This window comes from Colobus angolensis, unplaced genomic scaffold, assembly GCF_000951035.1.
Source record: "Colobus angolensis palliatus isolate OR3802 unplaced genomic scaffold, Cang.pa_1.0 Scaffold322, whole genome shotgun sequence".
NCBI classification, from domain to species: domain Eukaryota; kingdom Metazoa; phylum Chordata; class Mammalia; order Primates; family Cercopithecidae; genus Colobus; species Colobus angolensis.
The window spans coordinates 2,676,237-2,685,322 of record NW_012116511.1 but is presented as its reverse complement, the minus strand read 5'-3'; positions in this window follow the sequence as shown (position 1 = coordinate 2,685,322).

Sequence of the window (9,086 nt, the reverse complement as noted above, 5' to 3'; positions counted from 1 at the left end):
ATATATCTTTCTCTCTCTTCAAAATCCGGGGTGTTTATATTTTATAAATAATAGTGTAGCTATCTGGGTTTCCTTTTTCACTATGGCTGTTAGGAAACTGAGATCTAAATTTGTAGTCACAGTAATTGTGCATGACTTACTGGTCTGCATTGTTATATACTGAACTTCCAATGGTATTATCTTACTATTCTACCCTCGTTTTTCTTTCGCTTTAATTTCTCTATTATTTGTATTGTAATGTATTGATTTCATTTTTGTTAACCAAGAACTAACTCTACAGACCAATAATGAAAACAATCCCAAGGAAACAGGTACTTCAGGTTTTTGTTTTGAGACGGAGTCTCGCTCTGTCGCCCAGGCTGGAGTGCAGTGGCGCGATGGCTCGCTGCAACCTCTGCCTCACGAATTCAAGCAATTCTCCTAGTCAGCCTCCGGAGTAGTTGGGATTACAGGCGCCCACCACCACGCCTAGCTAATTTTTTGTATTTTTAGTAGAGACCGGGTTTCACCATGTTGGCCAGGCTGTTCTCGAACTCCTGACGTTGTGATTCACCCGCCTCGGCTTCCCAAAGTGCTGGGATTACAGGCTTAAGTCACCAAGCCCGGCTGGTACTTCAGTTTTATACATTCACAGAATGAATCAAGAGATTCTGCCTTCCTACTTCTTAAATCTTTTTGGCTGAAAAATGCCAGGTCACAGGAGGGTAGGGTGTCTTATCCAAGATTTCAGAGGGAATCCTTAAGCATGGCTTATTAACTACCTGTTAAACAAGTGGTGAATTAACAATTTAGGGTGAAATTGGAGCAAGAGTGTTTTCTGCATTTTGAAGGCTATTGGTTAAAATGTAATCAAAGGTTATTCATCTCTAAATCACAAAATGAAACTAGCTTTTAAGTATCTCTCGGTTCTATGTGACATTCTGCCATTTATCTTTGAGTTTTGATGAGAGAAAGAGCTTAGAATGACCAACTGGGTTCTCCAAATTTTTACCAAAACTGTGCACAAGAATAAATGTGGACACAGAATCTATAAATCAAGGCACATGGACATGCTTGAGGAGACTAGGTATGCCATCAGAAATGTCTTTAAATTATTGCAGCATACTCCTGCATTTAAAAGATATTAATTATGTGATTTAAATCCAAAGGTATGATTTTTCAAAGAAAAATGATATTTGAGTTGGTGGTAAGTGACAAGACCCATCACAGAGATATTTTGTCCAGTAGCAACCCAGCTGCTGATCAGTTTACTAAAGAGCCCAAGGGGCAGATTAATTATTTAGCAGTGGAATAAATTGAAAAGTTGGCCCTAACGACTTCAATACAAATTGAAACACTAGATTCTGCAAAACTCTCGGCAATAATCACAGAAAATGTGAGTGAATTTGAAACCAGGTTTTGCAAATGGACTGATATCATCATCTCCTTTTCTTTTCTCTTAACCCTCAACCTCCAGTTTCCCATACTCCAACTCATCCAATTACCCACTTTCTCCCCACCCCCACTTCCACTAACATTGTACTAACCCATACCTTTCTAGTATGGCAGTTCCTCTCTGCATCTGCCATCCCTTCCATCCTATTTATAATGCTCTATATTGGGCAATGCCTGTACCCCCCGTACCAAGATAGCATGCAGGATATCATCCTCCAAAAGCATAAGTTACCAACTAATGGTGAGTACAGCAAACAGGGAGAATGCTATGTTAAAAAAAAAAAAAAAGGAATAAATGCAAAAATGATAGGCATAATGGAGGTACAAACAACCTGCTGTGAAAACACAGATGAAGAGGCAATTAATTCCTGTCATTTTCTAGCAAGAATGGGTGACAAATATCTTCACTCTGCTTATTCCCCTCCCATCTGTTTCTCTCACTTCTAATGGGGACAATTTGGGATCTGGGTTGTCAGTTTCTGCTACTGAAATGTGAAACTGGAGGATGAAATTTATTCTGATGTCAACCACGGAAGCTGCTGTATTTAACTTAATATAGTGAAGGAGCAGTTTAGTGACCAATTCTCTATAAGACACAACCATCCTACATCCCTGTTGTCAGTTACTGCTTTAAGACTCCTAATACTAATTGTTTTCAGCCAGGTTTTCTCATTTCTCCCTCTCTCCTCCAACTTCCCAATCCCTTCCCAGGACTGCCCAGTGTTTTCCTTCTGCTAACTCACTAGTTTTTTGTACCAGGCTATTCTAGCTGCCTTATACTTTGAGTATAGACCTGTCTATGTACCAAGATGACCTGTTTGCCTATGTATTATGAGTTTAGAGGCACTCTCCAGAGTCACTTTGCCTAAAATGCCAACATTTTATGTGTCTTAGACATCCAAATGACCCCGTGAGGACAAAGAAGAAGGTCCATCAGTCATTTACATCTCAGTTAAAATTATTTCATCATATCATTTTGCTTTAAATAACTAGCAGAGATGAGCTACCCTGGGGAGGCTAATTCACTCTTCAGCCACTATCTACTTAGCATCCTGTTATATGTTAACTTGTTTCTAAAATGAATAAGACTTGTCTGACTCATATGCCCGTTGGGGGAAGAAATACAATTGTAATTGTAATAAGTGATAATTGCATGGAGGAACCGCCAACACTGCCCTGGGCATTGGGTAAAGGCTTAAAAGAGGACCAAAGAATTTAGGTAAATCTTGGAGTGTAATTTGGAGTTGGCCAGAGTGAGGGAAGCAGGGAAAAATAACTAGAATTATGAACGCGCTGAAATGGAAAGAGTTTGAGTGAGAGCTGAGGTAGAGATTTCAAGCAACCAAGAATAGTATAAAACATTATGGATAGGGGAGAAGAGGTAGATTTAACATTCGGAAGAAAATTTTAACGAGAGAGAATGGGATATGGGAGAATTGTAAGACGGACTGTAACATTTCAAATTTTTGCCGTTAAGAACTTGTTTTAAGAGGCAAAGAAACAAGGCAGTTAGGATCAGATTAGTAGGATAAATCGGATGGAATTAGAGTATGAATAATGAAACTGACAATGCATGAATTGTCAACATTCCTTTTAATCAATTCCTTCTCCCAGTCCCTCAGGTCTGTATTTGTTACACATAAACATATTGAAAAGCACAGGAGTCCTGGTTCTATCAATTAACTAACTGCTCACAGGTACCCTAAACACCCAGCCATCCAATTCGCATATTTCACAGGAAAGCTCCAGAAAAGATGATCCTTAAGATCTCTTTTAGTTCTAAAGACTATTATTATTTTTATATCTGTGAAGCATTGCAGTGTGTATAGTACTATCTAAGTAGACACTATCTCCTCCTACTAGAAGCCTAAGCAGTACCGGAGCATTGACATTAAAAAACTCAGGGTTTTATTATTTGAAATTTTTAAAGTAACTCTTTTTCTTATTATAAAAATAATACATGTTCATTACAGAAAAATTAGAAAATAAAATTGTAAAACATCACAACTCCTACCCACTCAGACACAACCATGGTTAATACTTGGTATATAACCTTGCTAAGAAGATTATTATTTCATGTAAGATTGTATTAAATAACGGCAAATTACTCTCTACTAGAAAAAGGTTGTTTGTTTGCTTATTATAGAGCCAAGCAATTTTCACACAAATAGCTATTGAAGATTTCATAGGGTTCAACGAATCTAGGCAGATTTCTTTCTCCCTACAAAGTCAATCAACACACATTAAGTAAAAATGAATAGAATTACAACTCAGTATAAATGTCTTCCCTGTGGCTTCAGATTTATGCCTCCTAAGGCCCTTTCAAATAACATACTCAAACATTAATAGGAGGGGAATTATGGAGTATGTACAAGGCACTGTACAAGGTACTTTCTATGTGCTGACTTGAACCTCATAATAATACTCTAGAGAAGGTTTTTTGATCCCAGTTTTACAGATAAGATTCAGTGGCTTAGAGAGATTAATTGACTTTATTACAGCTACATCGCTAGTAAAGATCTCAACCAAGATTTGACCACAAAACTGCCTGGTGCCAAATCTCATGTGTTTACCACTATACCAGCATTCACTGAACTGTTTTCCAAATAATACTAGTATCGAGTGATATAATGTTCTGTGAAAAAAAAGAGTCCATTGTCAACTATGTTTGGGAAACATAACATTGCAGGAAAGAAATATGTTTTCTCAGTTTAACACTTATTTCTTATTTGACAGTGAAAATTCCTTTTTTTCCTAGAAGCATGAAGTTGGTTATGAAGGACTTGAAAATCTTCCCCACTTCCCACCAACAATACAGAGATAATGAAAAAATACAACATCACTTGAGTAAGATCTTTTACAGATTCGACTCCATGGCTTGGAGTTATTGTGGACTGAAAGGAAGGATCTGGAGACCAAAATAAAGTTACCGTTTACCTTTAATTCAAGGGTGATTACAGGTTGCTGAGCCAGATGTAAATCTGTAAAAATGTCTCACAGGGCAATATTTTTCCTAACTGAATGAGCTTCAGACTCCTTGTCTGTAAAATAGGGTGAATGATGTTAATACATAATTAATATTAATTATGGGAGAAAGGTACCAGATTGCAGGAGGATCTTAACTGCTTTAAATTCCAAGACAAGAAGTGTAGACTTGGCTGTTACACAACAGGAAGTCATCAAACTTGTCTCAAAGCAGGTTAGATTTAAGAAAATTAATGTGATGGCAGTGTGTAGAAGAGATCAGAGGAGGTTACTATATTCTGTACCTGCAATTTGGGGAGTCTGACATTACACCAACTGCCTTCCTCCACTTCAGTGCGGGCTGTAGCCACTGACCAGTAGATCACCACTTTTTATTTCAGGATACTCAATTATTGTTTGTCACAAGAATTTAATTCATTGGCTCAAAGCTTACCTCCTCAAGTTTCACTTTACTGTACCAGAGAACTTAAAATTTGATAATGTTATGACTACAATTTTCAGTTGTTTCCTAAAGGGGAAGATAAAATTGTCTAGACCAGGAAATTTGAAGTGAGTATCTTTAGAGGCAGCAGTATCTTTAGAGGCAGCAAGACCTGTCAATATGAAAGAGCTGGAGGAGAAAGAAAGTTGGTCTTGGCTTTTGGACCCTTTTCCAAAACTCTGGGAAAGCCCTAACAATGTATTTGTATGATCATATACTTTTGGTAAAACTTGCAAATAAAGATATTGTACCTGCAAAAAGACTTTGTCTCTTTCCTCATTAACTTCTCCTGTGCCATATTTAGGTATGAGAATAATGGTGGACATTTTTGGTATTTAATTAATAAGATGAGTTGGGACTGTAGTGAGATTTGTATAAACAGTAGTTCTCAACTGAGGGTGATTTTGCCCCCTGGGAGACATTTAGCAATGTCTGGAGAAATTTTGGGGTGTCACAACCAGGGCAGTGGTCAGGGGAGCTACTCGCTTCTGGTGGGTAGAGGACAGGGAGGCTGCAAAACATCCTGGAATTCACAGAATGACTCCTCCTTCAACACAGAATTCTCTGGCCTCAGAGGTCAGTAGTTTCAGGTTGAGAAACCTCAGTTTAATGGAAAGAATTTTAATGGTTTGCAATTTTAGGTATACTTAAGTTTCTGGTTGTCTGGATACAGAAATGTTTACCAGAAATACTCTGTGCTGAGTTACCCAATGTCATGATCTGAAGATAGAAGACCAGAGATTGTATCATTATATGCACGTGCTCTACAGTAATTAGCACTAGAGGTCTAAAAGTGATGGAGAAAGGTTTGAAATGAGCCAGGACCTAGTCAGTGTTTTTCCAAACTTTAAACATGTGAAATTAAAGGGAAGATGACTACTCTTCCCTTTATAGAAGTCCTCTTCTGTCAGGAAAATGCAGCAGGTACAATTAGAAATGAACCACATTTTTTTCTCTTTTTTGAGATGGGAACTATGCAAAATAGAATGTATAGAACTCTTGCTATGATAGGGTACAAATCTATAGCAGTACATTGAACACCATACATGTCTGTTTTTAAAGTTACATATTTTATGCATGCCAACATATAGAGGAATCTTGATGTGATATTACTGGAAATGAATTGTGAAGCTGCAAGGAAGTTTCCTAAACTATCATTTGTTTAAAACATATTTTGATCTATCAGGCTAGAAGACCGACTGAATTATCTTTCTTTTGCTGCTATAGAAAATACAGGATTGTCATATAATAAAGTGACGAAAGGTATGCAACCAAAAATGCCATCGAAAAAGTATTAAAGAAGTATATTAGGAAATGAATTAATTAAAAATTATATTATTCTTGATTTTTTGTAATGTTCATTTTGTCAGCTTTAAAAAATGTTTATTGTCATTTCTTTTATGAACTTAAATACTATTCATCTCATTTTGAATGTGTAACTTTAACTTCTTTTTCTTAAAAAGGATCCACAAATTTGTATACATTTCAGACCTCACAGAACCTGGATATTCTCCTATATATACATTTTATTTTGAAATGAAATGTTGAATTGAGGTTTTCTTTATTTCTTTAAAGACAAGGTTTGTTTCCTGCTCATGGCTCACTTCAAAAAGCGGCCCCACTGAGAAATCCATTTTTTCTCTCTTCTGCCCTGTCTTTCTAGGACTAAAATATTCTCTTCCATTTCCCTTACTTATTGGAAAATGAAGAGGCAAGAAAAAAAAATCCTATTACCTCCGTGAAGCCTGCTGCCCTAAAGTCACAAACATAATTTATGGATTCTAGCCATGCTTGCATTCCTTGCCATGCCAATAAAGTTTATTGAAATGGGAATTAGAATTTAAAAGCTTAAACCGAAAGAACCAGTCCAGGAATTGGAAAAATATATGTATGTAGCTTACACCCAAATCAGAAGATTGTTCTACCTCCAGCCAGACTGTAATGCAAGTTAGCAAAAAGTAGTCTGTTTGATTTTTAAGCCAATCTAATCATGTTAACATTGAAGAAAATTTTCATTTTGATTTAATATTTTATGATCTAAGACTTGTCATTCCATATTAGAATTAGGGTCCAAGAAGAAGAGCACGTTCTGCCTTATGGTTCAGAGTTCTGGGACTTTAAGATTTAGAGAGAACATGACAAAAAATATCTACGGTAAGGCTAAAATTACTAGTCAGGGTGAACATTATAAAAATGTAAGTAAAAATGAATTTAAAAGTGATATGAGTACTTGAATGGGTTGAAACGTAAAATCCCACAGAGAAGTGTTTGAGGATTGCTGCAGGAAATCTACATTAAAGTACATTATTTCATGCAGAGAGAATCTTACTGAAATTATAAAGTACTCCTATGGTAAAAAGGAAAGAACAACCCACAGCTTTACAGCAGCAGTCAGAGTAACAGCACACATCTCAAAATAAATCCCTCACACTTTCTGAGGAATAACTCCTGCTAATCAAATGTCCCAAAACATCTGGGCACTACTTGCAATTGCCTGAACATTCTGGCCAAAGAGACAGAAACATAGGTTGCGATAGGGCATAGTAACATTTCAGAGACTCTGCTTCCTAAGCATTTCCAACTTCATTCAGTCTCAGAAAGCCCAAGACTAACAGGGAGACAGAAAGATGATGGGCATCAGGAACCCCAGATTGCAGATTAGGTTATATTTAAAGCTAAAATCCACTTAGAAGACTGGCTATGTGTAGATAATCGCACAGATGAAGTGTTTGAGCTCCTCATTCAACTTCCTATACTCTACTTCGTACAGCTCTGGAATAATCAGATAGGCTTGTTGTCTGAAACTTTTAGGGAGTATCTGTGTACTTTGAGCTTTTAGTGGAGAATTTAGTTGAGAATTCTACCAATGCCTAAGAAAAATATCTAGATGACTCTACACCCTTAATATTTTACAGAATAAAGAAAAAAGAAAGCAGTTTGATACAAAGAAAAAGCTACCAATCCAGAGACAGAGAAACAGTGCATGACTGTAACCTGGCTACATTTCTTAAACTTATCTGCAAAATATTTAAGAGGACATATCTGAGGAATGGTGATGAAAATTAAATAATAGTATGTGAAACAACTTCACATGGGGCCTGGAACAAAGTGGTTTTATTGTTGCTGTGGTTTTAATAGTCATCCTTCCTTTTTAAATTTTTTTTTTCTTGAGACAGAGTTTCGCTCTTGTTGCCCAGGCTGGAGTGCAATGGCACGATCTCCGCTCACCACAACCTCCGCCTCCCGGGTTCAAGCAACTCTCCCTGCCTCACCCTACCAAGTAGCTGGGACCACAGGCATGCGCCACCACACCCAGCTAATTTCATATTTTTGGTAGAGATGGGATGTCTCCATGTTGGTCAGGCTGGTCTCGAACTCCTGACCTCAGGTGATCCGCCCGCCTAGGCCTCCAAAAGTGCTGGGCCTACAGGTGTGAGCCACTGTGCCCGGCTCCTCCCTTCCTTTCTCCACCCCAACTATTAATACTTAGGTAATGATGCTTGAGAGAAAGCTATTTGTCTACTACATTTTGAAGTTAATCATAATTATTTTGTTTCTTCATATGGGTAAATATTTTGAAGTTTGAGGGAAAGAATGTTAACAAAATGAAGAGAAAGATCTGCTCATTAGATGATTCACAGGATATCATGAGTTCTTATTTGCTGAGAAGTAGGAATAGGAATGCAACGTTCTAAAAATACCTTACTTTTATAAATACTCGATCTCTGGCTCACTGCAACCTCTGCCTCCCGGGTTCACACGATTCTCACGCCTCAGCCACCCGAATAGCTGGGATTACAGGCCTGCGCCACTATGCCCAGTTAATTTTTGTATTTTTACTATAGACTGGGTTTTACCATGTTGGCCAGGCTGGTCTCAAACTCCTGGCCTCAAGTGATCCACCCTCTTCGACCTCTCAGAGTGCTGGGATTACAGGTGTAAGGCACCATGCCTGGACACTCAAACTATTTTGTGTACCGAGTATTTCTCTTTTATCATTTTTTTAAAATTACGTATGAAAACCATGCTAAAATTAAGTCAAACTATTGAAAAAATAGGTGCATATTTTAATCTAAGGGAAACTTGGGCTAACAATTTCTACCATCACACATAGAAATGTCTAGTACATTGGCCGGGTGTGGAGGCTCACACCTGTAATCCCAGCATTTTGGGAGGCAGAGGCGGG